Genomic DNA, 27,876 nt, shown 5'->3' with positions numbered 1-27,876 from the left:
TCAATCAATCAGTGGCTGGCTCAGGTGCAGCTCTTTAACTTACCTAAAAGGGAGGGCGGAGAGAAGACAAGGAAGGTGAATGAGGTGTTCCAATGTGAAATGCCGGAAACACAGAAACACAGACGACACACAACAAGAGGTGGCAATCTATTCATTAATTGCATTTAATCAATGAGCTCATTATCACTCATGCATTGTCCAACAGGTGTTGAAATAATGGGATTAAAAGGGGAGATCCCTTCAGAAAGACAGAAACAATAGCAAAGACAAAAAACACTTTTGGAATCTGCTTTTAGTCAACACATAAGGAAAGGGTGCACCGGTCCTGGAAATACTGCAATACCAGGTCAATGCGTGGAGTGGACAGAGCAAGCTCTATTTCCATCTCCCTGTTCTAAAAATCCATTTAATATATGGTCCCCAGATAGGGGACGTATCAGATATTAAACTGATAAGAACAGATACTACACTTGATCTTAGCCAAAAGGCCGAGAAGCGATAACCCGAACGGGCCGCGCGTTGCCCGAGCCTGCCCGATACTGCTGTTCAGCCCTTGCAGCGATTCAGCCTACTTCTAGGCAATTCCATGGGGCCCTGCAGGCTCACACACTCACAGCTACACGGGAGGTGAATAAAGGCCGGAGAGGAAGCCAGACAGGATTTGCTTCTTTTGCTTGCACCACAATGCAGTGCTGAAAGAGGAGGAATCTACATAAAAACGCCTTCCTGGCAACGCCCAAATGCCCTGCTGCCATGCAGATAAACACTGGCAGCGGCAGCAAGTGCATGCCCACAGCCACCCCTTGTTCCTTCACACCTTGTATCAGCTGTAATCCAGTCCAGTCCAGTGCTGCCTGCTGAGCAGCACTGACCAACACTGCCTGGGCCCAGGCTTTTATCTCTGAGGCCCCATTATGATGTCAGAAAGCTGGCTCTGGAATCCTGAGGGCTCCACTATGACACGTGCAAAGTTCCGTCTGAACTTTATATAAGACGGTGAGGCTCAGTCAGTCACTCAGTGTTGCCTGAGAGGGCAACACTGCAACAGCCGGCCGCCAGGCTGTCTTTTTTTTGCACAGCTAGTTGCCTCCAGGAGGCCACAAGAGGGAGACAAGGGACTGCAAAATGGAAAATAGGCATCCACCAACTTTACAGACAACTTCTCCTTGCTCCTACAACCTCCATCCTTGCACAGTTTGTTATTCTTCTAGGTAACATAGTAACAAATCCAAATTGCTGCTCTCTTTGTAGGCAAGCAAGGCTTTGTTGCAACTGCAATTCTTACTTCTTCTTGAAATGTAGGGACGACAGTACATTCCATCACATCCATCTAGTGTACACAGGTAGGTCCATTGTGGCGGGCAGGCGAGCGGGCGGGCTGCTTTATTGGCTGTTTGCTGTTCCCCTACTCCACTCCACTATTTGACTGTTGTGCTGCATCAATCAATCAATCAATCAATCAATCAATCAATCAATCAATCAGTGGCTGGCTCAGGTGCAGCTCTTTAACTTACCTAAAAGGGAGGGCGGAGAGAAGACAAGGAAGGTGAATGAGGTGTTCCAATGTGAAATGCCGGAAACACAGAAACACAGACGACACACAACAAGAGGTGGCAATCTATTCATTAATTGCATTTAATCAATGAGCTCATTATCACTCATGCATTGTCCAACAGGTGTTGAAATAATGGGATTAAAAGGGGAGATCCCTTCAGAAAGACAGAAACAATAGCAAAGACAAAAAACACTTTTGGAATCTGCTTTTAGTCAACACATAAGGAAAGGGTGCACCGGTCCTGGAAATACTGCAATACCAGGTCAATGCGTGGAGTGGACAGAGCAAGCTCTATTTCCATCTCCCTGTTCTAAAAATCCATTTAATATATGGTCCCCAGATAGGGGACGTATCAGATATTAAACTGATAAGAACAGATACTACACTTGATCTTAGCCAAAAGGCCGAGAAGCGATAACCCGAACGGGCCGCGCGTTGCCCGAGCCTGCCCGATACTGCTGTTCAGCCCTTGCAGCGATTCAGCCTACTTCTAGGCAATTCCATGGGGCCCTGCAGGCTCACACACTCACAGCTACACGGGAGGTGAATAAAGGCCGGAGAGGAAGCCAGACAGGATTTGCTTCTTTTGCTTGCACCACAATGCAGTGCTGAAAGAGGAGGAATCTACATAAAAACGCCTTCCTGGCAACGCCCAAATGCCCTGCTGCCATGCAGATAAACACTGGCAGCGGCAGCAAGTGCATGCCCACAGCCACCCCTTGTTCCTTCACACCTTGTATCAGCTGTAATCCAGTCCAGTCCAGTGCTGCCTGCTGAGCAGCACTGACCAACACTGCCTGGGCCCAGGCTTTTATCTCTGAGGCCCCATTATGATGTCAGAAAGCTGGCTCTGGAATCCTGAGGGCTCCACTATGACACGTGCAAAGTTCCGTCTGAACTTTATATAAGACGGTGAGGCTCAGTCAGTCACTCAGTGTTGCCTGAGAGGGCAACACTGCAACAGCCGGCCGCCAGGCTGTCTTTTTTTTGCACAGCTAGTTGCCTCCAGGAGGCCACAAGAGGGAGACAAGGGACTGCAAAATGGAAAATAGGCATCCACCAACTTTACAGACAACTTCTCCTTGCTCCTACAACCTCCATCCTTGCACAGTTTGTTATTCTTCTAGGTAACATAGTAACAAATCCAAATTGCTGCTCTCTTTGTAGGCAAGCAAGGCTTTGTTGCAACTGCAATTCTTACTTCTTCTTGAAATGTAGGGACGACAGTACATTCCATCACATCCATCTAGTGTACACAGGTAGGTCCATTGTGGCGGGCAGGCGAGCGGGCGGGCTGCTTTATTGGCTGTTTGCTGTTCCCCTACTCCACTCCACTATTTGACTGTTGTGCTGCATCAATCAATCAATCAATCAATCAATCAATCAATCAATCAATCAATCAATCAATCAATCAGTGGCTGGCTCAGGTGCAGCTCTTTAACTTACCTAAAAGGGAGGGCGGAGAGAAGACAAGGAAGGTGAATGAGGTGTTCCAATGTGAAATGCCGGAAACACAGAAACACAGACGACACACAACAAGAGGTGGCAATCTATTCATTAATTGCATTTAATCAATGAGCTCATTATCACTCATGCATTGTCCAACAGGTGTTGAAATAATGGGATTAAAAGGGGAGATCCCTTCAGAAAGACAGAAACAATAGCAAAGACAAAAAACACTTTTGGAATCTGCTTTTAGTCAACACATAAGGAAAGGGTGCACCGGTCCTGGAAATACTGCAATACCAGGTCAATGCGTGGAGTGGACAGAGCAAGCTCTATTTCCATCTCCCTGTTCTAAAAATCCATTTAATATATGGTCCCCAGATAGGGGACGTATCAGATATTAAACTGATAAGAACAGATACTACACTTGATCTTAGCCAAAAGGCCGAGAAGCGATAACCCGAACGGGCCGCGCGTTGCCCGAGCCTGCCCGATACTGCTGTTCAGCCCTTGCAGCGATTCAGCCTACTTCTAGGCAATTCCATGGGGCCCTGCAGGCTCACACACTCACAGCTACACGGGAGGTGAATAAAGGCCGGAGAGGAAGCCAGACAGGATTTGCTTCTTTTGCTTGCACCACAATGCAGTGCTGAAAGAGGAGGAATCTACATAAAAACGCCTTCCTGGCAACGCCCAAATGCCCTGCTGCCATGCAGATAAACACTGGCAGCGGCAGCAAGTGCATGCCCACAGCCACCCCTTGTTCCTTCACACCTTGTATCAGCTGTAATCCAGTCCAGTCCAGTGCTGCCTGCTGAGCAGCACTGACCAACACTGCCTGGGCCCAGGCTTTTATCTCTGAGGCCCCATTATGATGTCAGAAAGCTGGCTCTGGAATCCTGAGGGCTCCACTATGACACGTGCAAAGTTCCGTCTGAACTTTATATAAGACGGTGAGGCTCAGTCAGTCACTCAGTGTTGCCTGAGAGGGCAACACTGCAACAGCCGGCCGCCAGGCTGTCTTTTTTTTGCACAGCTAGTTGCCTCCAGGAGGCCACAAGAGGGAGACAAGGGACTGCAAAATGGAAAATAGGCATCCACCAACTTTACAGACAACTTCTCCTTGCTCCTACAACCTCCATCCTTGCACAGTTTGTTATTCTTCTAGGTAACATAGTAACAAATCCAAATTGCTGCTCTCTTTGTAGGCAAGCAAGGCTTTGTTGCAACTGCAATTCTTACTTCTTCTTGAAATGTAGGGACGACAGTACATTCCATCACATCCATCTAGTGTACACAGGTAGGTCCATTGTGGCGGGCAGGCGAGCGGGCGGGCTGCTTTATTGGCTGTTTGCTGTTCCCCTACTCCACTCCACTATTTGACTGTTGTGCTGCATCAATCAATCAATCAATCAATCAATCAATCAATCAATCAATCAATCAATCAATCAATCAATCAATCAATCAGTGGCTGGCTCAGGTGCAGCTCTTTAACTTACCTAAAAGGGAGGGCGGAGAGAAGACAAGGAAGGTGAATGAGGTGTTCCAATGTGAAATGCCGGAAACACAGAAACACAGACGACACACAACAAGAGGTGGCAATCTATTCATTAATTGCATTTAATCAATGAGCTCATTATCACTCATGCATTGTCCAACAGGTGTTGAAATAATGGGATTAAAAGGGGAGATCCCTTCAGAAAGACAGAAACAATAGCAAAGACAAAAAACACTTTTGGAATCTGCTTTTAGTCAACACATAAGGAAAGGGTGCACCGGTCCTGGAAATACTGCAATACCAGGTCAATGCGTGGAGTGGACAGAGCAAGCTCTATTTCCATCTCCCTGTTCTAAAAATCCATTTAATATATGGTCCCCAGATAGGGGACGTATCAGATATTAAACTGATAAGAACAGATACTACACTTGATCTTAGCCAAAAGGCCGAGAAGCGATAACCCGAACGGGCCGCGCGTTGCCCGAGCCTGCCCGATACTGCTGTTCAGCCCTTGCAGCGATTCAGCCTACTTCTAGGCAATTCCATGGGGCCCTGCAGGCTCACACACTCACAGCTACACGGGAGGTGAATAAAGGCCGGAGAGGAAGCCAGACAGGATTTGCTTCTTTTGCTTGCACCACAATGCAGTGCTGAAAGAGGAGGAATCTACATAAAAACGCCTTCCTGGCAACGCCCAAATGCCCTGCTGCCATGCAGATAAACACTGGCAGCGGCAGCAAGTGCATGCCCACAGCCACCCCTTGTTCCTTCACACCTTGTATCAGCTGTAATCCAGTCCAGTCCAGTGCTGCCTGCTGAGCAGCACTGACCAACACTGCCTGGGCCCAGGCTTTTATCTCTGAGGCCCCATTATGATGTCAGAAAGCTGGCTCTGGAATCCTGAGGGCTCCACTATGACACGTGCAAAGTTCCGTCTGAACTTTATATAAGACGGTGAGGCTCAGTCAGTCACTCAGTGTTGCCTGAGAGGGCAACACTGCAACAGCCGGCCGCCAGGCTGTCTTTTTTTTGCACAGCTAGTTGCCTCCAGGAGGCCACAAGAGGGAGACAAGGGACTGCAAAATGGAAAATAGGCATCCACCAACTTTACAGACAACTTCTCCTTGCTCCTACAACCTCCATCCTTGCACAGTTTGTTATTCTTCTAGGTAACATAGTAACAAATCCAAATTGCTGCTCTCTTTGTAGGCAAGCAAGGCTTTGTTGCAACTGCAATTCTTACTTCTTCTTGAAATGTAGGGACGACAGTACATTCCATCACATCCATCTAGTGTACACAGGTAGGTCCATTGTGGCGGGCAGGCGAGCGGGCGGGCTGCTTTATTGGCTGTTTGCTGTTCCCCTACTCCACTCCACTATTTGACTGTTGTGCTGCATCAATCAATCAATCAATCAATCAATCAATCAATCAATCAATCAATCAATCAATCAATCAATCAGTGGCTGGCTCAGGTGCAGCTCTTTAACTTACCTAAAAGGGAGGGCGGAGAGAAGACAAGGAAGGTGAATGAGGTGTTCCAATGTGAAATGCCGGAAACACAGAAACACAGACGACACACAACAAGAGGTGGCAATCTATTCATTAATTGCATTTAATCAATGAGCTCATTATCACTCATGCATTGTCCAACAGGTGTTGAAATAATGGGATTAAAAGGGGAGATCCCTTCAGAAAGACAGAAACAATAGCAAAGACAAAAAACACTTTTGGAATCTGCTTTTAGTCAACACATAAGGAAAGGGTGCACCGGTCCTGGAAATACTGCAATACCAGGTCAATGCGTGGAGTGGACAGAGCAAGCTCTATTTCCATCTCCCTGTTCTAAAAATCCATTTAATATATGGTCCCCAGATAGGGGACGTATCAGATATTAAACTGATAAGAACAGATACTACACTTGATCTTAGCCAAAAGGCCGAGAAGCGATAACCCGAACGGGCCGCGCGTTGCCCGAGCCTGCCCGATACTGCTGTTCAGCCCTTGCAGCGATTCAGCCTACTTCTAGGCAATTCCATGGGGCCCTGCAGGCTCACACACTCACAGCTACACGGGAGGTGAATAAAGGCCGGAGAGGAAGCCAGACAGGATTTGCTTCTTTTGCTTGCACCACAATGCAGTGCTGAAAGAGGAGGAATCTACATAAAAACGCCTTCCTGGCAACGCCCAAATGCCCTGCTGCCATGCAGATAAACACTGGCAGCGGCAGCAAGTGCATGCCCACAGCCACCCCTTGTTCCTTCACACCTTGTATCAGCTGTAATCCAGTCCAGTCCAGTGCTGCCTGCTGAGCAGCACTGACCAACACTGCCTGGGCCCAGGCTTTTATGTCTGAGGCCCCATTATGATGTCAGAAAGCTGGCTCTGGAATCCTGAGGGCTCCACTATGACACGTGCAAAGTTCCGTCTGAACTTTATATAAGACGGTGAGGCTCAGTCAGTCACTCAGTGTTGCCTGAGAGGGCAACACTGCAACAGCCGGCCGCCAGGCTGTCTTTTTTTTGCACAGCTAGTTGCCTCCAGGAGGCCACAAGAGGGAGACAAGGGACTGCAAAATGGAAAATAGGCATCCACCAACTTTACAGACAACTTCTCCTTGCTCCTACAACCTCCATCCTTGCACAGTTTGTTATTCTTCTAGGTAACATAGTAACAAATCCAAATTGCTGCTCTCTTTGTAGGCAAGCAAGGCTTTGTTGCAACTGCAATTCTTACTTCTTCTTGAAATGTAGGGACGACAGTACATTCCATCACATCCATCTAGTGTACACAGGTAGGTCCATTGTGGCGGGCAGGCGAGCGGGCGGGCTGCTTTATTGGCTGTTTGCTGTTCCCCTACTCCACTCCACTATTTGACTGTTGTGCTGCATCAATCAATCAATCAATCAATCAATCAATCAATCAGTGGCTGGCTCAGGTGCAGCTCTTTAACTTACCTAAAAGGGAGGGCGGAGAGAAGACAAGGAAGGTGAATGAGGTGTTCCAATGTGAAATGCCGGAAACACAGAAACACAGACGACACACAACAAGAGGTGGCAATCTATTCATTAATTGCATTTAATCAATGAGCTCATTATCACTCATGCATTGTCCAACAGGTGTTGAAATAATGGGATTAAAAGGGGAGATCCCTTCAGAAAGACAGAAACAATAGCAAAGACAAAAAACACTTTTGGAATCTGCTTTTAGTCAACACATAAGGAAAGGGTGCACCGGTCCTGGAAATACTGCAATACCAGGTCAATGCGTGGAGTGGACAGAGCAAGCTCTATTTCCATCTCCCTGTTCTAAAAATCCATTTAATATATGGTCCCCAGATAGGGGACGTATCAGATATTAAACTGATAAGAACAGATACTACACTTGATCTTAGCCAAAAGGCCGAGAAGCGATAACCCGAACGGGCCGCGCGTTGCCCGAGCCTGCCCGATACTGCTGTTCAGCCCTTGCAGCGATTCAGCCTACTTCTAGGCAATTCCATGGGGCCCTGCAGGCTCACACACTCACAGCTACACGGGAGGTGAATAAAGGCCGGAGAGGAAGCCAGACAGGATTTGCTTCTTTTGCTTGCACCACAATGCAGTGCTGAAAGAGGAGGAATCTACATAAAAACGCCTTCCTGGCAACGCCCAAATGCCCTGCTGCCATGCAGATAAACACTGGCAGCGGCAGCAAGTGCATGCCCACAGCCACCCCTTGTTCCTTCACACCTTGTATCAGCTGTAATCCAGTCCAGTCCAGTGCTGCCTGCTGAGCAGCACTGACCAACACTGCCTGGGCCCAGGCTTTTATCTCTGAGGCCCCATTATGATGTCAGAAAGCTGGCTCTGGAATCCTGAGGGCTCCACTATGACACGTGCAAAGTTCCGTCTGAACTTTATATAAGACGGTGAGGCTCAGTCAGTCACTCAGTGTTGCCTGAGAGGGCAACACTGCAACAGCCGACCGCCAGGCTGTCTTTTTTTTGCACAGCTAGTTGCCTCCAGGAGGCCACAAGAGGGAGACAAGGGACTGCAAAATGGAAAATAGGCATCCACCAACTTTACAGACAACTTCTCCTTGCTCCTACAACCTCCATCCTTGCACAGTTTGTTATTCTTCTAGGTAACATAGTAACAAATCCAAATTGCTGCTCTCTTTGTAGGCAAGCAAGGCTTTGTTGCAACTGCAATTCTTACTTCTTCTTGAAATGTAGGGACGACAGTACATTCCATCACATCCATCTAGTGTACACAGGTAGGTCCATTGTGGCGGGCAGGCGAGCGGGCGGGCTGCTTTATTGGCTGTTTGCTGTTCCCCTACTCCACTCCACTATTTGACTGTTGTGCTGCATCAATCAATCAATCAATCAATCAATCAATCAATCAATCAATCAATCAATCAATCAATCAGTGGCTGGCTCAGGTGCAGCTCTTTAACTTACCTAAAAGGGAGGGCGGAGAGAAGACAAGGAAGGTGAATGAGGTGTTCCAATGTGAAATGCCGGAAACACAGAAACACAGACGACACACAACAAGAGGTGGCAATCTATTCATTAATTGCATTTAATCAATGAGCTCATTATCACTCATGCATTGTCCAACAGGTGTTGAAATAATGGGATTAAAAGGGGAGATCTCTTCAGAAAGACAGAAACAATAGCAAAGACAAAAAACACTTTTGGAATCTGCTTTTAGTCAACACATAAGGAAAGGGTGCACCGGTCCTGGAAATACTGCAATACCAGGTCAATGCGTGGAGTGGACAGAGCAAGCTCTATTTCCATCTCCCTGTTCTAAAAATCCATTTAATATATGGTCCCCAGATAGGGGACGTATCAGATATTAAACTGATAAGAACAGATACTACACTTGATCTTAGCCAAAAGGCCGAGAAGCGATAACCCGAACGGGCCGCGCGTTGCCCGAGCCTGCCCGATACTGCTGTTCAGCCCTTGCAGCGATTCAGCCTACTTCTAGGCAATTCCATGGGGCCCTGCAGGCTCACATACTCACAGCTACACGGGAGGTGAATAAAGGCCGGAGAGGAAGCCAGACAGGATTTGCTTCTTTTGCTTGCACCACAATGCAGTGCTGAAAGAGGAGGAATCTACATAAAAACGCCTTCCTGGCAACGCCCAAATGCCCTGCTGCCATGCAGATAAACACTGGCAGCGGCAGCAAGTGCATGCCCACAGCCACCCCTTGTTCCTTCACACCTTGTATCAGCTGTAATCCAGTCCAGTCCAGTGCTGCCTGCTGAGCAGCACTGACCAACACTGCCTGGGCCCAGGCTTTTATCTCTGAGGCCCCATTATGATGTCAGAAAGCTGGCTCTGGAATCCTGAGGGCTCCACTATGACACGTGCAAAGTTCCGTCTGAACTTTATATAAGACGGTGAGGCTCAGTCAGTCACTCAGTGTTGCCTGAGAGGGCAACACTGCAACAGCCGGCCGCCAGGCTGTCTTTTTTTTGCACAGCTAGTTGCCTCCAGGAGGCCACAAGAGGGAGACAAGGGACTGCAAAATGGAAAATAGGCATCCACCAACTTTACAGACAACTTCTCCTTGCTCCTACAACCTCCATCCTTGCACAGTTTGTTATTCTTCTAGGTAACATAGTAACAAATCCAAATTGCTGCTCTCTTTGTAGGCAAGCAAGGCTTTGTTGCAACTGCAATTCTTACTTCTTCTTGAAATGTAGGGACGACAGTACATTCCATCACATCCATCTAGTGTACACAGGTAGGTCCATTGTGGCGGGCAGGCGAGCGGGCGGGCTGCTTTATTGGCTGTTTGCTGTTCCCCTACTCCACTCCACTATTTGACTGTTGTGCTGCATCAATCAATCAATCAATCAATCAATCAATCAATCAATCAGTGGCTGGCTCAGGTGCAGCTCTTTAACTTACCTAAAAGGGAGGGCGGAGAGAAGACAAGGAAGGTGAATGAGGTGTTCCAATGTGAAATGCCGGAAACACAGAAACACAGACGACACACAACAAGAGGTGGCAATCTATTCATTAATTGCATTTAATCAATGAGCTCATTATCACTCATGCATTGTCCAACAGGTGTTGAAATAATGGGATTAAAAGGGGAGATCCCTTCAGAAAGACAGAAACAATAGCAAAGACAAAAAACACTTTTGGAATCTGCTTTTAGTCAACACATAAGGAAAGGGTGCACCGGTCCTGGAAATACTGCAATACCAGGTCAATGCGTGGAGTGGACAGAGCAAGCTCTATTTCCATCTCCCTGTTCTAAAAATCCATTTAATATATGGTCCCCAGATAGGGGACGTATCAGATATTAAACTGATAAGAACAGATACTACACTTGATCTTAGCCAAAAGGCCGAGAAGCGATAACCCGAACGGGCCGCGCGTTGCCCGAGCCTGCCCGATACTGCTGTTCAGCCCTTGCAGCGATTCAGCCTACTTCTAGGCAATTCCATGGGGCCCTGCAGGCTCACACACTCACAGCTACACGGGAGGTGAATAAAGGCCGGAGAGGAAGCCAGACAGGATTTGCTTCTTTTGCTTGCACCACAATGCAGTGCTGAAAGAGGAGGAATCTACATAAAAACGCCTTCCTGGCAACGCCCAAATGCCCTGCTGCCATGCAGATAAACACTGGCAGCGGCAGCAAGTGCATGCCCACAGCCACCCCTTGTTCCTTCACACCTTGTATCAGCTGTAATCCAGTCCAGTCCAGTGCTGCCTGCTGAGCAGCACTGACCAACACTGCCTGGGCCCAGGCTTTTATCTCTGAGGCCCCATTATGATGTCAGAAAGCTGGCTCTGGAATCCTGAGGGCTCCACTATGACACGTGCAAAGTTCCGTCTGAACTTTATATAAGACGGTGAGGCTCAGTCAGTCACTCAGTGTTGCCTGAGAGGGCAACACTGCAACAGCCGGCCGCCAGGCTGTCTTTTTTTTGCACAGCTAGTTGCCTCCAGGAGGCCACAAGAGGGAGACAAGGGACTGCAAAATGGAAAATAGGCATCCACCAACTTTACAGACAACTTCTCCTTGCTCCTACAACCTCCATCCTTGCACAGTTTGTTATTCTTCTAGGTAACATAGTAACAAATCCAAATTGCTGCTCTCTTTGTAGGCAAGCAAGGCTTTGTTGCAACTGCAATTCTTACTTCTTCTTGAAATGTAGGGACGACAGTACATTCCATCACATCCATCTAGTGTACACAGGTAGGTCCATTGTGGCGGGCAGGCGAGCGGGCGGGCTGCTTTATTGGCTGTTTGCTGTTCCCCTACTCCACTCCACTATTTGACTGTTGTGCTGCATCAATCAATCAATCAATCAATCAATCAATCAATCAATCAGTGGCTGGCTCAGGTGCAGCTCTTTAACTTACCTAAAAGGGAGGGCGGAGAGAAGACAAGGAAGGTGAATGAGGTGTTCCAATGTGAAATGCCGGAAACACAGAAACACAGACGACACACAACAAGAGGTGGCAATCTATTCATTAATTGCATTTAATCAATGAGCTCATTATCACTCATGCATTGTCCAACAGGTGTTGAAATAATGGGATTAAAAGGGGAGATCCCTTCAGAAAGACAGAAACAATAGCAAAGACAAAAAACACTTTTGGAATCTGCTTTTAGTCAACACATAAGGAAAGGGTGCACCGGTCCTGGAAATACTGCAATACCAGGTCAATGCGTGGAGTGGACAGAGCAAGCTCTATTTCCATCTCCCTGTTCTAAAAATCCATTTAATATATGGTCCCCAGATAGGGGACGTATCAGATATTAAACTGATAAGAACAGATACTACACTTGATCTTAGCCAAAAGGCCGAGAAGCGATAACCCGAACGGGCCGCGCGTTGCCCGAGCCTGCCCGATACTGCTGTTCAGCCCTTGCAGCGATTCAGCCTACTTCTAGGCAATTCCATGGGGCCCTGCAGGCTCACACACTCACAGCTACACGGGAGGTGAATAAAGGCCGGAGAGGAAGCCAGACAGGATTTGCTTCTTTTGCTTGCACCACAATGCAGTGCTGAAAGAGGAGGAATCTACATAAAAACGCCTTCCTGGCAACGCCCAAATGCCCTGCTGCCATGCAGATAAACACTGGCAGCGGCAGCAAGTGCATGCCCACAGCCACCCCTTGTTCCTTCACACCTTGTATCAGCTGTAATCCAGTCCAGTCCAGTGCTGCCTGCTGAGCAGCACTGACCAACACTGCCTGGGCCCAGGCTTTTATCTCTGAGGCCCCATTATGATGTCAGAAAGCTGGCTCTGGAATCCTGAGGGCTCCACTATGACACGTGCAAAGTTCCGTCTGAACTTTATATAAGACGGTGAGGCTCAGTCAGTCACTCAGTGTTGCCTGAGAGGGCAACACTGCAACAGCCGGCCGCCAGGCTGTCTTTTTTTTGCACAGCTAGTTGCCTCCAGGAGGCCACAAGAGGGAGACAAGGGACTGCAAAATGGAAAATAGGCATCCACCAACTTTACAGACAACTTCTCCTTGCTCCTACAACCTCCATCCTTGCACAGTTTGTTATTCTTCTAGGTAACATAGTAACAAATCCAAATTGCTGCTCTCTTTGTAGGCAAGCAAGGCTTTGTTGCAACTGCAATTCTTACTTCTTCTTGAAATGTAGGGACGACAGTACATTCCATCACATCCATCTAGTGTACACAGGTAGGTCCATTGTGGCGGGCAGGCGAGCGGGCGGGCTGCTTTATTGGCTGTTTGCTGTTCCCCTACTCCACTCCACTATTTGACTGTTGTGCTGCATCAATCAATCAATCAATCAATCAATCAATCAATCAATCAATCAATCAATCAATCAATCAGTGGCTGGCTCAGGTGCAGCTCTTTAACTTACCTAAAAGGGAGGGCGGAGAGAAGACAAGGAAGGTGAATGAGGTGTTCCAATGTGAAATGCCGGAAACACAGAAACACAGACGACACACAACAAGAGGTGGCAATCTATTCATTAATTGCATTTAATCAATGAGCTCATTATCACTCATGCATTGTCCAACAGGTGTTGAAATAATGGGATTAAAAGGGGAGATCCCTTCAGAAAGACAGAAACAATAGCAAAGACAAAAAACACTTTTGGAATCTGCTTTTAGTCAACACATAAGGAAAGGGTGCACCGGTCCTGGAAATACTGTAATACCAGGTCAATGCGTGGAGTGGACAGAGCAAGCTCTATTTCCATCTCCCTGTTCTAAAAATCCATTTAATATATGGTCCCCAGATAGGGGACGTATCAGATATTAAACTGATAAGAACAGATACTACACTTGATCTTAGCCAAAAGGCCGAGAAGCGATAACCCGAACGGGCCGCGCGTTGCCCGAGCCTGCCCGATACTGCTGTTCAGCCCTTGCAGCGATTCAGCCTACTTCTAGGCAATTCCATGGGCCCCTGCAGGCTCACACACTCACAGCTACACGGGAGGTGAATAAAGGCCGGAGAGGAAGCCAGACAGGATTTGCTTCTTTTGCTTGCACCACAATGCAGTGCTGAAAGAGGAGGAATCTACATAAAAACGCCTTCCTGGCAACGCCCAAATGCCCTGCTGCCATGCAGATAAACACTGGCAGCGGCAGCAAGTGCATGCCCACAGCCACCCCTTGTTCCTTCACACCTTGTATCAGCTGTAATCCAGTCCAGTCCAGTGCTGCCTGCTGAGCAGCACTGACCAACACTGCCTGGGCCCAGGCTTTTATCTCTGAGGCCCCATTATGATGTCAGAAAGCTGGCTCTGGAATCCTGAGGGCTCCACTATGACACGTGCAAAGTTCCGTCTGAACTTTATATAAGACGGTGAGGCTCAGTCAGTCACTCAGTGTTGCCTGAGAGGGCAACACTGCAACAGCCGGCCGCCAGGCTGTCTTTTTTTTGCACAGCTAGTTGCCTCCAGGAGGCCACAAGAGGGAGACAAGGGACTGCAAAATGGAAAATAGGCATCCACCAACTTTACAGACAACTTCTCCTTGCTCCTACAACCTCCATCCTTGCACAGTTTGTTATTCTTCTAGGTAACATAGTAACAAATCCAAATTGCTGCTCTCTTTGTAGGCAAGCAAGGCTTTGTTGCAACTGCAATTCTTACTTCTTCTTGAAATGTAGGGACGACAGTACATTCCATCACATCCATCTAGTGTACACAGGTAGGTCCATTGTGGCGGGCAGGCGAGCGGGCGGGCTGCTTTATTGGCTGTTTGCTGTTCCCCTACTCCACTCCACTATTTGACTGTTGTGCTGCATCAATCAATCAATCAATCAATCAATCAATCAATCAATCAATCAATCAATCAGTGGCTGGCTCAGGTGCAGCTCTTTAACTTACCTAAAAGGGAGGGCGGAGAGAAGACAAGGAAGGTGAATGAGGTGTTCCAATGTGAAATGCCGGAAACACAGAAACACAGACGACACACAACAAGAGGTGGCAATCTATTCATTAATTGCATTTAATCAATGAGCTCATTATCACTCATGCATTGTCCAACAGGTGTTGAAATAATGGGATTAAAAGGGGAGATCCCTTCAGAAAGACAGAAACAATAGCAAAGACAAAAAACACTTTTGGAATCTGCTTTTAGTCAACACATAAGGAAAGGGTGCACCGGTCCTGGAAATACTGCAATACCAGGTCAATGCGTGGAGTGGATAGAGCAAGCTCTATTTCCATCTCCCTGTTCTAAAAATCCATTTAATATATGGTCCCCAGATAGGGGACGTATCAGATATTAAACTGATAAGAACAGATACTACACTTGATCTTAGCCAAAAGGCCGAGAAGCGATAACCCGAACGGGCCGCGCGTTGCCCGAGCCTGCCCGATACTGCTGTTCAGCCCTTGCAGCGATTCAGCCTACTTCTAGGCAATTCCATGGGGCCCTGCAGGCTCACACACTCACAGCTACACGGGAGGTGAATAAAGGCCGGAGAGGAAGCCAGACAGGATTTGCTTCTTTTGCTTGCACCACAATGCAGTGCTGAAAGAGGAGGAATCTACATAAAAACGCCTTCCTGGCAACGCCCAAATGCCCTGCTGCCATGCAGATAAACACTGGCAGCGGCAGCAAGTGCATGCCCACAGCCACCCCTTGTTCCTTCACACCTTGTATCAGCTGTAATCCAGTCCAGTCCAGTGCTGCCTGCTGAGCAGCACTGACCAACACTGCCTGGGCCCAGGCTTTTATCTCTGAGGCCCCATTATGATGTCAGAAAGCTGGCTCTGGAATCCTGAGGGCTCCACTATGACACGTGGAAAGTTCCGTCTGAACTTTATATAAGACGGTGAGGCTCAGTCAGTCACTCAGTGTTGCCTGAGAGGGCAACACTGCAACAGCCGGCCGCCAGGCTGTCTTTTTTTTGCACAGCTAGTTGCCTCCAGGAGGCCACAAGAGGGAGACAAGGGACTGCAAAATGGAAAATAGGCATCCACCAACTTTACAGACAACTTCTCCTTGCTCCTACAACCTCCATCCTTGCACAGTTTGTTATTCTTCTAGGTAACATAGTAACAAATCCAAATTGCTGCTCTCTTTGTAGGCAAGCAAGGCTTTGTTGCAACTGCAATTCTTACTTCTTCTTGAAATGTAGGGACGACAGTACATTCCATCACATCCATCTAGTGTACACAGGTAGGTCCATTGTGGCGGGCAGGCGAGCGGGCGGGCTGCTTTATTGGCTGTTTGCTGTTCCCCTACTCCACTCCACTATTTGACTGTTGTGCTGCATCAATCAATCAATCAATCAATCAATCAATCAATCAATCAGTGGCTGGCTCAGGTGCAGCTCTTTAACTTACCTAAAAGGGAGGGCGGAGAGAAGACAAGGAAGGTGAATGAGGTGTTCCAATGTGAAATGCCGGAAACACAGAAACACAGACGACACACAACAAGAGGTGGCAATCTATTCATTAATTGCATTTAATCAATGAGCTCATTATCACTCATGCATTGTCCAACAGGTGTTGAAATAATGGGATTAAAAGGGGAGATCCCTTCAGAAAGACAGAAACAATAGCAAAGACAAAAAACACTTTTGGAATCTGCTTTTAGTCAACACATAAGGAAAGGGTGCACCGGTCCTGGAAATACTGCAATACCAGGTCAATGTGTGGAGTGGACAGAGCAAGCTCTATTTCCATCTCCCTGTTCTAAAAATCCATTTAATATATGGTCCCCAGATAGGGGACGTATCAGATATTAAACTGATAAGAACAGATACTACACTTGATCTTAGCCAAAAGGCCGAGAAGCGATAACCCGAACGGGCCGCGCGTTGCCCGAGCCTGCCCGATACTGCTGTTCAGCCCTTGCAGCGATTCAGCCTACTTCTAGGCAATTCCATGGGGCCCTGCAGGCTCACACACTCACAGCTACACGGGAGGTGAATAAAGGCCGGAGAGGAAGCCAGACAGGATTTGCTTCTTTTGCTTGCACCACAATGCAGTGCTGAAAGAGGAGGAATCTACATAAAAACGCCTTCCTGGCAACGCCCAAATGCCCTGCTGCCATGCAGATAAACACTGGCAGCGGCAGCAAGTGCATGCCCACAGCCACCCCTTGTTCCTTCACACCTTGTATCAGCTGTAATCCAGTCCAGTCCAGTGCTGCCTGCTGAGCAGCACTGACCAACACTGCCTGGGCCCAGGCTTTTATCTCTGAGGCCCCATTATGATGTCAGAAAGCTGGCTCTGGAATCCTGAGGGCTCCACTATGACACGTGCAAAGTTCCGTCTGAACTTTATATAAGACGGTGAGGCTCAGTCAGTCACTCAGTGTTGCCTGAGAGGGCAACACTGCAACAGCCGGCCGCCAGGCTGTCTTTTTTTTGCACAGCTAGTTGCCTCCAGGAGGCCACAAGAGGGAGACAAGGGACTGCAAAATGGAAAATAGGCATCCACCAACTTTACAGACAACTTCTCCTTGCTCCTACAACCTCCATCCTTGCACAGTTTGTTATTCTTCTAGGTAACATAGTAACAAATCCAAATTGCTGCTCTCTTTGTAGGCAAGCAAGGCTTTGTTGCAACTGCAATTCTTACTTCTTCTTGAAATGTAGGGACGACAGTACATTCCATCACATCCATCTAGTGTACACAGGTAGGTCCATTGTGGCGGGCAGGCGAGCGGGCGGGCTGCTTTATTGGCTGTTTGCTGTTCCCCTACTCCACTCCACTATTTGACTGTTGTGCTGCATCAATCAATCAATCAATCAATCAATCAATCAATCAATCAGTGGCTGGCTCAGGTGCAGCTCTTTAACTTACCTAAAAGGGAGGGCGGAGAGAAGACAAGGAAGGTGAATGAGGTGTTCCAATGTGAAATGCCGGAAACACAGAAACACAGACGACACACAACAAGAGGTGGCAATCTATTCATTAATTGCATTTAATCAATGAGCTCATTATCACTCATGCATTGTCCAACAGGTGTTGAAATAATGGGATTAAAAGGGGAGATCCCTTCAGAAAGACAGAAACAATAGCAAAGACAAAAAACACTTTTGGAATCTGCTTTTAGTCAACACATAAGGAAAGGGTGCACCGGTCCTGGAAATACTGCAATACCAGGTCAATGCGTGGAGTGGACAGAGCAAGCTCTATTTCCATCTCCCTGTTCTAAAAATCCATTTAATATATGGTCCCCAGATAGGGGACGTATCAGATATTAAACTGATAAGAACAGATACTACACTTGATCTTAGCCAAAAGGCCGAGAAGCGATAACCCGAACGGGCCGCGCGTTGCCCGAGCCTGCCCGATACTGCTGTTCAGCCCTTGCAGCGATTCAGCCTACTTCTAGGCAATTCCATGGGGCCCTGCAGGCTCACACACTCACAGCTACACGGGAGGTGAATAAAGGCCGGAGAGGAAGCCAGACAGGATTTGCTTCTTTTGCTTGCACCACAATGCAGTGCTGAAAGAGGAGGAATCTACATAAAAACGCCTTCCTGGCAACGCCCAAATGCCCTGCTGCCATGCAGATAAACACTGGCAGCGGCAGCAAGTGCATGCCCACAGCCACCCCTTGTTCCTTCACACCTTGTATCAGCTGTAATCCAGTCCAGTCCAGTGCTGCCTGCTGAGCAGCACTGACCAACACTGCCTGGGCCCAGGCTTTTATCTCTGAGGCCCCATTATGATGTCAGAAAGCTGGCTCTGGAATCCTGAGGGCTCCACTATGACACGTGCAAAGTTCCGTCTGAACTTTATATAAGACGGTGAGGCTCAGTCAGTCACTCAGTGTTGCCTGAGAGGGCAACACTGCAACAGCCGGCCGCCAGGCTGTCTTTTTTTTGCACAGCTAGTTGCCTCCAGGAGGCCACAAGAGGGAGACAAGGGACTGCAAAATGGAAAATAGGCATCCACCAACTTTACAGACAACTTCTCCTTGCTCCTACAACCTCCATCCATGCACAGTTTGTTATTCTTCTAGGTAACATAGTAACAAATCCAAATTGCTGCTCTCTTTGTAGGCAAGCAAGGCTTTGTTGCAACTGCAATTCTTACTTCTTCTTGAAATGTAGGGACGACAGTACATTCCATCACATCCATCTAGTGTACACAGGTAGGTCCATTGTGGCGGGCAGGCGAGCGGGCGGGCTGCTTTATTGGCTGTTTGCTGTTCCCCTACTCCACTCCACTATTTGACTGTTGTGCTGCATCAATCAATCAATCAATCAATCAATCAATCAATCAATCAATCAGTGGCTGGCTCAGGTGCAGCTCTTTAACTTACCTAAAAGGGAGGGCGGAGAGAAGACAAGGAAGGTGAATGAGGTGTTCCAATGTGAAATGCCGGAAACACAGAAACACAGACGACACACAACAAGAGGTGGCAATCTATTCATTAATTGCATTTAATCAATGAGCTCATTATCACTCATGCATTGTCCAACAGGTGTTGAAATAATGGGATTAAAAGGGGAGATCCCTTCAGAAAGACAGAAACAATAGCAAAGACAAAAAACACTTTTGGAATCTGCTTTTAGTCAACACATAAGGAAAGGGTGCACCGGTCCTGGAAATACTGCAATACCAGGTCAATGCGTGGAGTGGACAGAGCAAGCTCTATTTCCATCTCCCTGTTCTAAAAATCCATTTAATATATGGTCCCCAGATAGGGGACGTATCAGATATTAAACTGATAAGAACAGATACTACACTTGATCTTAGCCAAAAGGCCGAGAAGCGATAACCCGAACGGGCCGCGCGTTGCCCGAGCCTGCCCGATACTGCTGTTCAGCCCTTGCAGCGATTCAGCCTACTTCTAGGCAATTCCATGGGGCCCTGCAGGCTCACACACTCACAGCTACACGGGAGGTGAATAAAGGCCGGAGAGGAAGCCAGACAGGATTTGCTTCTTTTGCTTGCACCACAATGCAGTGCTGAAAGAGGAGGAATCTACATAAAAACGCCTTCCTGGCAACGCCCAAATGCCCTGCTGCCATGCAGATAAACACTGGCAGCGGCAGCAAGTGCATGCCCACAGCCACCCCTTGTTCCTTCACACCTTGTATCAGCTGTAATCCAGTCCAGTCCAGTGCTGCCTGCTGAGCAGCACTGACCAACACTGCCTGGGCCCAGGCTTTTATCTCTGAGGCCCCATTATGATGTCAGAAAGCTGGCTCTGGAATCCTGAGGGCTCCACTATGACACGTGCAAAGTTCCGTCTGAACTTTATATAAGACGGTGAGGCTCAGTCAGTCACTCAGTGTTGCCTGAGAGGGCAACACTGCAACAGCCGGCCGCCAGGCTGTCTTTTTTTTGCACAGCTAGTTGCCTCCAGGAGGCCACAAGAGGGAGACAAGGGACTGCAAAATGGAAAATAGGCATCCACCAACTTTACAGACAACTTCTCCTTGCTCCTACAACCTCCATCCTTGCACAGTTTGTTATTCTTCTAGGTAACATAGTAACAAATCCAAATTGCTGCTCTCTTTGTAGGCAAGCAAGGCTTTGTTGCAACTGCAATTCTTACTTCTTCTTGAAATGTAGGGACGACAGTACATTCCATCACATCCATCTAGTGTACACAGGTAGGTCCATTGTGGCGGGCAGGCGAGCGGGCGGGCTGCTTTATTGGCTGTTTGCTGTTCCCCTACTCCACTCCACTATTTGACTGTTGTGCTGCATCAATCAATCAATCAATCAATCAATCAATCAATCAATCAATCAATCAATCAATCAGTGGCTGGCTCAGGTGCAGCTCTTTAACTTACCTAAAAGGGAGGGCGGAGAGAAGACAAGGAAGGTGAATGAGGTGTTCCAATGTGAAATGCCGGAAACACAGAAACACAGACGACACACAACAAGAGGTGGCAATCTATTCATTAATTGCATTTAATCAATGAGCTCATTATCACTCATGCATTGTCCAACAGGTGTTGAAATAATGGGATTAAAAGGGGAGATCCCTTCAGAAAGACAGAAACAATAGCAAAGACAAAAAACACTTTTGGAATCTGCTTTTAGTCAACACATAAGGAAAGGGTGCACCGGTCCTGGAAATACTGCAATACCAGGTCAATGCGTGGAGTGGACAGAGCAAGCTCTATTTCCATCTCCCTGTTCTAAAAATCCATTTAATATATGGTCCCCAGATAGGGGACGTATCAGATATTAAACTGATAAGAACAGATACTACACTTGATCTTAGCCAAAAGGCCGAGAAGCGATAACCCGAACGGGCCGCGCGTTGCCCGAGCCTGCCCGATACTGCTGTTCAGCCCTTGCAGCGATTCAGCCTACTTCTAGGCAATTCCATGGGGCCCTGCAGGCTCACACACTCACAGCTACACGGGAGGTGAATAAAGGCCGGAGAGGAAGCCAGACAGGATTTGCTTCTTTTGCTTGCACCACAATGCAGTGCTGAAAGAGGAGGAATCTACATAAAAACGCCTTCCTGGCAACGCCCAAATGCCCTGCTGCCATGCAGATAAACACTGGCAGCGGCAGCAAGTGCATGCCCACAGCCACCCCTTGTTCCTTCACACCTTGTATCAGCTGTAATCCAGTCCAGTCCAGTGCTGCCTGCTGAGCAGCACTGACCAACACTGCCTGGGCCCAGGCTTTTATCTCTGAGGCCCCATTATGATGTCAGAAAGCTGGCTCTGGAATCCTGAGGGCTCCACTATGACACGTGCAAAGTTCCGTCTGAACTTTATATAAGACGGTGAGGCTCAGTCAGTCACTCAGTGTTGCCTGAGAGGGCAACACTGCAACAGCCGGCCGCCAGGCTGTCTTTTTTTTGCACAGCTAGTTGCCTCCAGGAGGCCACAAGAGGGAGACAAGGGACTGCAAAATGGAAAATAGGCATCCACCAACTTTACAGACAACTTCTCCTTGCTCCTACAACCTCCATCCTTGCACAGTTTGTTATTCTTCTAGGTAACATAGTAACAAATCCAAATTGCTGCTCTCTTTGTAGGCAAGCAAGGCTTTGTTGCAACTGCAATTCTTACTTCTTCTTGAAATGTAGGGACGACAGTACATTCCATCACATCCATCTAGTGTACACAGGTAGGTCCATTGTGGCGGGCAGGCGAGCGGGCGGGCTGCTTTATTGGCTGTTTGCTGTTCCCCTACTCCACTCCACTATTTGACTGTTGTGCTGCATCAATCAATCAATCAATCAATCAATCAATCAATCAATCAATCAATCAATCAATCAATCAGTGGCTGGCTCAGGTGCAGCTCTTTAACTTACCTAAAAGGGAGGGCGGAGAGAAGACAAGGAAGGTGAATGAGGTGTTCCAATGTGAAATGCCGGAAACACAGAAACACAGACGACACACAACAAGAGGTGGCAATCTATTCATTAATTGCATTTAATCAATGAGCTCATTATCACTCATGCATTGTCCAACAGGTGTTGAAATAATGGGATTAAAAGGGGAGATCCCTTCAGAAAGACAGAAACAATAGCAAAGACAAAAAACACTTTTGGAATCTGCTTTTAGTCAACACATAAGGAAAGGGTGCACCGGTCCTGGAAATACTGCAATACCAGGTCAATGCGTGGAGTGGACAGAGCAAGCTCTATTTCCATCTCCCTGTTCTAAAAATCCATTTAATATATGGTCCCCAGATAGGGGACGTATCAGATATTAAACTGATAAGAACAGATACTACACTTGATCTTAGCCAAAAGGCCGAGAAGCGATAACCCGAACGGGCCGCGCGTTGCCCGAGCCTGCCCGATACTGCTGTTCAGCCCTTGCAGCGATTCAGCCTACTTCTAGGCAATTCCATGGGGCCCTGCAGGCTCACACACTCACAGCTACACGGGAGGTGAATAAAGGCCGGAGAGGAAGCCAGACAGGATTTGCTTCTTTTGCTTGCACCACAATGCAGTGCTGAAAGAGGAGGAATCTACATAAAAACGCCTTCCTGGCAACGCCCAAATGCCCTGCTGCCATGCAGATAAACACTGGCAGCGGCAGCAAGTGCATGCCCACAGCCACCCCTTGTTCCTTCACACCTTGTATCAGCTGTAATCCAGTCCAGTCCAGTGCTGCCTGCTGAGCAGCACTGACCAACACTGCCTGGGCCCAGGCTTTTATCTCTGAGGCCCCATTATGATGTCAGAAAGCTGGCTCTGGAATCCTGAGGGCTCCACTATGACACGTGCAAAGTTCCGTCTGAACTTTATATAAGACGGTGAGGCTCAGTCAGTCACTCAGTGTTGCCTGAGAGGGCAACACTGCAACAGCCGGCCGCCAGGCTGTCTTTTTTTTGCACAGCTAGTTGCCTCCAGGAGGCCACAAGAGGGAGACAAGGGACTGCAAAATGGAAAATAGGCATCCACCAACTTTACAGACAACTTCTCCTTGCTCCTACAACCTCCATCCTTGCACAGTTTGTTATTCTTCTAGGTAACATAGTAACAAATCCAAATTGCTGCTCTCTTTGTAGGCAAGCAAGGCTTTGTTGCAACTGCAATTCTTACTTCTTCTTGAAATGTAGGGACGACAGTACATTCCATCACATCCATCTAGTGTACACAGGTAGGTCCATTGTGGCGGGCAGGCGAGCGGGCGGGCTGCTTTATTGGCTGTTTGCTGTTCCCCTACTCCACTCCACTATTTGACTGTTGTGCTGCATCAATCAATCAATCAATCAATCAATCAATCAATCAATCAATCAATCAATCAATCAGTGGCTGGCTCAGGTGCAGCTCTTTAACTTACCTAAAAGGGAGGGCGGAGAGAAGACAAGGAAGGTGAATGAGGTGTTCCAATGTGAAATGCCGGAAACACAGAAACACAGACGACACACAACAAGAGGTGGCAATCTATTCATTAATTGCATTTAATCAATGAGCTCATTATCACTCATGCATTGTCCAACAGGTGTTGAAATAATGGGATTAAAAGGGGAGATCCCTTCAGAAAGACAGAAACAATAGCAAAGACAAAAAACACTTTTGGAATCTGCTTTTAGTCAACACATAAGGAAAGGGTGCACCGGTCCTGGAAATACTGCAATACCAGGTCAATGCGTGGAGTGGACAGAGCAAGCTCTATTTCCATCTCCCTGTTCTAAAAATCCATTTAATATATGGTCCCCAGATAGGGGACGTATCAGATATTAAACTGATAAGAACAGATACTACACTTGATCTTAGCCAAAAGGCCGAGAAGCGATAACCCGAACGGGCCGCGCGTTGCCCGAGCCTGCCCGATACTGCTGTTCAGCCCTTGCAGCGATTCAGCCTACTTCTAGGCAATTCCATGGGGCCCTGCAGGCTCACACACTCACAGCTACACGGGAGGTGAATAAAGGCCGGAGAGGAAGCCAGACAGGATTTGCTTCTTTTGCTTGCACCACAATGCAGTGCTGAAAGAGGAGGAATCTACATAAAAACGCCTTCCTGGCAACGCCCAAATGCCCTGCTGCCATGCAGATAAACACTGGCAGCGGCAGCAAGTGCATGCCCACAGCCACCCCTTGTTCCTTCACACCTTGTATCAGCTGTAATCCAGTCCAGTCCAGTGCTGCCTGCTGAGCAGCACTGACCAACACTGCCTGGGCCCAGGCTTTTATCTCTGAGGCCCCATTATGATGTCAGAAAGCTGGCTCTGGAATCCTGAGGGCTCCACTATGACACGTGCAAAGTTCCGTCTGAACTTTATATAAGACGGTGAGGCTCAGTCAGTCACTCAGTGTTGCCTGAGAGGGCAACACTGCAACAGCCGGCCGCCAGGCTGTCTTTTTTTTGCACAGCTAGTTGCCTCCAGGAGGCCACAAGAGGGAGACAAGGGACTGCAAAATGGAAAATAGGCATCCACCAACTTTACAGACAACTTCTCCTTGCTCCTACAACCTCCATCCTTGCACAGTTTGTTATTCTTCTAGGTAACATAGTAACAAATCCAAATTGCTGCTCTCTTTGTAGGCAAGCAAGGCTTTGTTGCAACTGCAATTCTTACTTCTTCTTGAAATGTAGGGACGACAGTACATTCCATCACATCCATCTAGTGTACACAGGTAGGTCCATTGTGGCGGGCAGGCGAGCGGGCGGGCTGCTTTATTGGCTGTTTGCTGTTCCCCTACTCCACTCCACTATTTGACTGTTGTGCTGCATCAATCAATCAATCAATCAATCAATCAATCAATCAATCAATCAGTGGCTGGCTCAGGTGCAGCTCTTTAACTTACCTAAAAGGGAGGGCGGAGAGAAGACAAGGAAGGTGAATGAGGTGTTCCAATGTGAAATGCCGGAAACACAGAAACACAGACGACACACAACAAGAGGTGGCAATCTATTCATTAATTGCATTTAATCAATGAGCTCATTATCACTCATGCATTGTCCAACAGGTGTTGAAATAATGGGATTAAAAAGGGAGATCCCTTCAGAAAGACAGAAACAATAGCAAAGACAAAAAACACTTTTGGAATCTGCTTTTAGTCAACACATAAGGAAAGGGTGCACCGGTCCTGGAAATACTGCAATACCAGGTCAATGCGTGGAGTGGACAGAGCAAGCTCTATTTCCATCTCCCTGTTCTAAAAATCCATTTAATATATGGTCCCCAGATAGGGGACGTATCAGATATTAAACTGATAAGAACAGATACTACACTTGATCTTAGCCAAAAGGCCGAGAAGCGATAACCCGAACGGGCCGCGCGTTGCCCGAGCCTGCCCGATACTGCTGTTCAGCCCTTGCAGCGATTCAGCCTACTTCTAGGCAATTCCATGGGGCCCTGCAGGCTCACACACTCACAGCTACACGGGAGGTGAATAAAGGCCGGAGAGGAAGCCAGACAGGATTTGCTTCTTTTGCTTGCACCACAATGCAGTGCTGAAAGAGGAGGAATCTACATAAAAACGCCTTCCTGGCAACGCCCAAATGCCCTGCTGCCATGCAGATAAACACTGGCAGCGGCAGCAAGTGCATGCCCACAGCCACCCCTTGTTCCTTCACACCTTGTATCAGCTGTAATCCAGTCCAGTCCAGTGCTGCCTGCTGAGCAGCACTGACCAACACTGCCTGGGCCCAGGCTTTTATCTCTGAGGCCCCATTATGATGTCAGAAAGCTGGCTCTGGAATCCTGAGGGCTCCACTATGACACGTGCAAAGTTCCGTCTGAACTTTATATAAGACGGTGAGGCTCAGTCAGTCACTCAGTGTTGCCTGAGAGGGCAACACTGCAACAGCCGGCCGCCAGGCTGTCTTTTTTTTGCACAGCTAGTTGCCTCCAGGAGGCCACAAGAGGGAGACAAGGGACTGCAAAATGGAAAATAGGCATCCACCAACTTTACAGACAACTTCTCCTTGCTCCTACAACCTCCATCCTTGCACAGTTTGTTATTCTTCTAGGTAACATAGTAACAAATCCAAATTGCTGCTCTCTTTGTAGGCAAGCAAGGCTTTGTTGCAACTGCAATTCTTACTTCTTCTTGAAATGTAGGGACGACAGTACATTCCATCACATCCATCTAGTGTACACAGGTAGGTCCATTGTGGCGGGCAGGCGAGCGGGCGGGCTGCTTTATTGGCTGTTTGCTGTTCCCCTACTCCACTCCACTCTTTGACTGTTGTGCTGCATCAATCAATCAATCAATCAATCAATCAATCAATCAATCAATCAATCAATCAATCAATCAATCAATCAATCAATCAGTGGCTGGCTCAGGTGCAGCTCTTTAACTTACCTAAAAGGGCGGAGAGAAGACAAGGAAGGTGAATGAGGTGTTCCAATGTGAAATGCCGGAAACACAGAAACACAGACGACACACAACAAGAGGTGGCAATCTATTCATTAATTGCATTTAATCAATGAGCTCATTATCACTCATGCATTGTCCAACAGGTGTTGAAATAATGGGATTAAAAGGGGAGATCCCTTCAGAAAGACAGAAACAATAGCAAAGACAAAAAACACTTTTGGAATCTGCTTTTAGTCAACACATAAGGAAAGGGTGCACCGGTCCTGGAAATACTGCAATACCAGGTCAATGCGTGGAGTGGACAGAGCAAGCTCTATTTCCATCTCCCTGTTCTAAAAATCCATTTAATATATGGTCCCCAGATAGGGGACGTATCAGATATTAAACTGATAAGAACAGATACTACACTTGATCTTAGCCAAAAGGCCGAGAAGCGATAACCCGAACGGGCCGCGCGTTGCCCGAGCCTGCCCGATACTGCTGTTCAGCCCTTGCAGCGATTCAGCCTACTTCTAGGCAATTCCATGGGGCCCTGCAGGCTCACACACTCACAGCCACACGGGAGGTGAATAAAGGCCGGAGAGGAAGCCAGACAGGATTTGCTTCTTTTGCTTGCACCACAATGCAGTGCTGAAAGAGGAGGAATCTACATAAAAACGCCTTCCTGGCAACGCCCAAATGCCCTGCTGCCATGCAGATAAACACTGGCAGCGGCAGCAAGTGCATGCCCACAGCCACCCCTTGTTCCTTCACACCTTGTATCAGCTGTAATCCAGTCCAGTCCAGTGCTGCCTGCTGAGCAGCACTGACCAACACTGCCTGGGCCCAGGCTTTTATCTCTGAGGCCCCATTATGATGTCAGAAAGCTGGCTCTGGAATCCTGAGGGCTCCACTATGACACGTGCAAAGTTCCGTCTGAACTTTATATAAGACGGTGAGGCTCAGTCAGTCACTCAGTGTTGCCTGAGAGGGCAACACTGCAACAGCCGGCCGCCAGGCTGTCTTTTTTTGCACAGCTAGTTGCCTCCAGGAGGCCACAAGAGGGAGACAAGGGACTGCAAAATGGAAAATAGGCATCCACCAACTTTACAGACAACTTCTCCTTGCTCCTACAACCTCCATCCTTGCACAGTTTGTTATTCTTCTAGGTAACATAGTAACAAATCCAAATTGCTGCTCTCTTTGTAG

The 27,876-nt window shown here is 47.8% G+C and overlaps 19 non-coding genes across 19 annotated transcripts; all 19 read right to left on the bottom strand.

Moving 5' to 3' along the window:
* Window positions 1-309: 309 nt before the first annotated feature.
* Window positions 310-500, bottom strand: LOC142688719 (U2 spliceosomal RNA). Its single transcript, XR_012857777.1, has one exon. It is a non-coding gene; the product is annotated as a U2 spliceosomal RNA (small nuclear RNA).
* Window positions 501-1,780: 1,280 nt separating this feature from the next.
* On the bottom strand, window positions 1,781-1,971 carry LOC142688718 (U2 spliceosomal RNA). The gene has a single exon (XR_012857776.1). It is a non-coding gene; the product is annotated as a U2 spliceosomal RNA (small nuclear RNA).
* Window positions 1,972-3,267: 1,296 nt separating this feature from the next.
* LOC142688717 (U2 spliceosomal RNA) lies at window positions 3,268-3,458 on the bottom strand. The gene has a single exon (XR_012857775.1). It is a non-coding gene; the product is annotated as a U2 spliceosomal RNA (small nuclear RNA).
* Window positions 3,459-4,766: 1,308 nt separating this feature from the next.
* LOC142688716 (U2 spliceosomal RNA) lies at window positions 4,767-4,957 on the bottom strand. The gene has a single exon (XR_012857774.1). It is a non-coding gene; the product is annotated as a U2 spliceosomal RNA (small nuclear RNA).
* Window positions 4,958-6,257: 1,300 nt separating this feature from the next.
* LOC142688715 (U2 spliceosomal RNA) lies at window positions 6,258-6,448 on the bottom strand. The gene has a single exon (XR_012857773.1). It is a non-coding gene; the product is annotated as a U2 spliceosomal RNA (small nuclear RNA).
* Window positions 6,449-7,720: 1,272 nt separating this feature from the next.
* On the bottom strand, window positions 7,721-7,911 carry LOC142688714 (U2 spliceosomal RNA). Its single transcript, XR_012857772.1, has one exon. It is a non-coding gene; the product is annotated as a U2 spliceosomal RNA (small nuclear RNA).
* A 1,296-nt stretch (window positions 7,912-9,207) lies between these two features.
* LOC142688712 (U2 spliceosomal RNA) lies at window positions 9,208-9,398 on the bottom strand. The gene has a single exon (XR_012857771.1). It is a non-coding gene; the product is annotated as a U2 spliceosomal RNA (small nuclear RNA).
* Window positions 9,399-10,674: 1,276 nt separating this feature from the next.
* Window positions 10,675-10,865, bottom strand: LOC142688711 (U2 spliceosomal RNA). Its single transcript, XR_012857770.1, has one exon. It is a non-coding gene; the product is annotated as a U2 spliceosomal RNA (small nuclear RNA).
* Window positions 10,866-12,141: 1,276 nt separating this feature from the next.
* On the bottom strand, window positions 12,142-12,332 carry LOC142688710 (U2 spliceosomal RNA). Its single transcript, XR_012857769.1, has one exon. It is a non-coding gene; the product is annotated as a U2 spliceosomal RNA (small nuclear RNA).
* A 1,296-nt stretch (window positions 12,333-13,628) lies between these two features.
* LOC142688764 (U2 spliceosomal RNA) lies at window positions 13,629-13,819 on the bottom strand. The gene has a single exon (XR_012857818.1). It is a non-coding gene; the product is annotated as a U2 spliceosomal RNA (small nuclear RNA).
* Window positions 13,820-15,107: 1,288 nt separating this feature from the next.
* LOC142688820 (U2 spliceosomal RNA) lies at window positions 15,108-15,298 on the bottom strand. The gene has a single exon (XR_012857866.1). It is a non-coding gene; the product is annotated as a U2 spliceosomal RNA (small nuclear RNA).
* Window positions 15,299-16,574: 1,276 nt separating this feature from the next.
* Window positions 16,575-16,765, bottom strand: LOC142688784 (U2 spliceosomal RNA). The gene has a single exon (XR_012857836.1). It is a non-coding gene; the product is annotated as a U2 spliceosomal RNA (small nuclear RNA).
* Window positions 16,766-18,041: 1,276 nt separating this feature from the next.
* On the bottom strand, window positions 18,042-18,232 carry LOC142688708 (U2 spliceosomal RNA). Its single transcript, XR_012857767.1, has one exon. It is a non-coding gene; the product is annotated as a U2 spliceosomal RNA (small nuclear RNA).
* Window positions 18,233-19,512: 1,280 nt separating this feature from the next.
* Window positions 19,513-19,703, bottom strand: LOC142688707 (U2 spliceosomal RNA). Its single transcript, XR_012857766.1, has one exon. It is a non-coding gene; the product is annotated as a U2 spliceosomal RNA (small nuclear RNA).
* A 1,292-nt stretch (window positions 19,704-20,995) lies between these two features.
* LOC142688706 (U2 spliceosomal RNA) lies at window positions 20,996-21,186 on the bottom strand. The gene has a single exon (XR_012857765.1). It is a non-coding gene; the product is annotated as a U2 spliceosomal RNA (small nuclear RNA).
* A 1,296-nt stretch (window positions 21,187-22,482) lies between these two features.
* On the bottom strand, window positions 22,483-22,673 carry LOC142688705 (U2 spliceosomal RNA). Its single transcript, XR_012857764.1, has one exon. It is a non-coding gene; the product is annotated as a U2 spliceosomal RNA (small nuclear RNA).
* A 1,292-nt stretch (window positions 22,674-23,965) lies between these two features.
* Window positions 23,966-24,156, bottom strand: LOC142688704 (U2 spliceosomal RNA). The gene has a single exon (XR_012857763.1). It is a non-coding gene; the product is annotated as a U2 spliceosomal RNA (small nuclear RNA).
* Window positions 24,157-25,436: 1,280 nt separating this feature from the next.
* LOC142688703 (U2 spliceosomal RNA) lies at window positions 25,437-25,627 on the bottom strand. The gene has a single exon (XR_012857762.1). It is a non-coding gene; the product is annotated as a U2 spliceosomal RNA (small nuclear RNA).
* Window positions 25,628-26,935: 1,308 nt separating this feature from the next.
* LOC142688701 (U2 spliceosomal RNA) lies at window positions 26,936-27,126 on the bottom strand. Its single transcript, XR_012857761.1, has one exon. It is a non-coding gene; the product is annotated as a U2 spliceosomal RNA (small nuclear RNA).
* Between the last annotated feature and the right edge of the window lie 750 nt (window positions 27,127-27,876).

The sequence above is a fragment of the Rhinoderma darwinii genome, assembly GCF_050947455.1.
Source record: "Rhinoderma darwinii isolate aRhiDar2 chromosome 5 unlocalized genomic scaffold, aRhiDar2.hap1 SUPER_5_unloc_26, whole genome shotgun sequence".
NCBI lineage: Eukaryota > Metazoa > Chordata > Amphibia > Anura > Rhinodermatidae > Rhinoderma > Rhinoderma darwinii.
The sequence above is the reverse complement of the archived record's forward strand: the minus strand, read 5'-3'. Positions and strand labels throughout refer to the sequence as shown.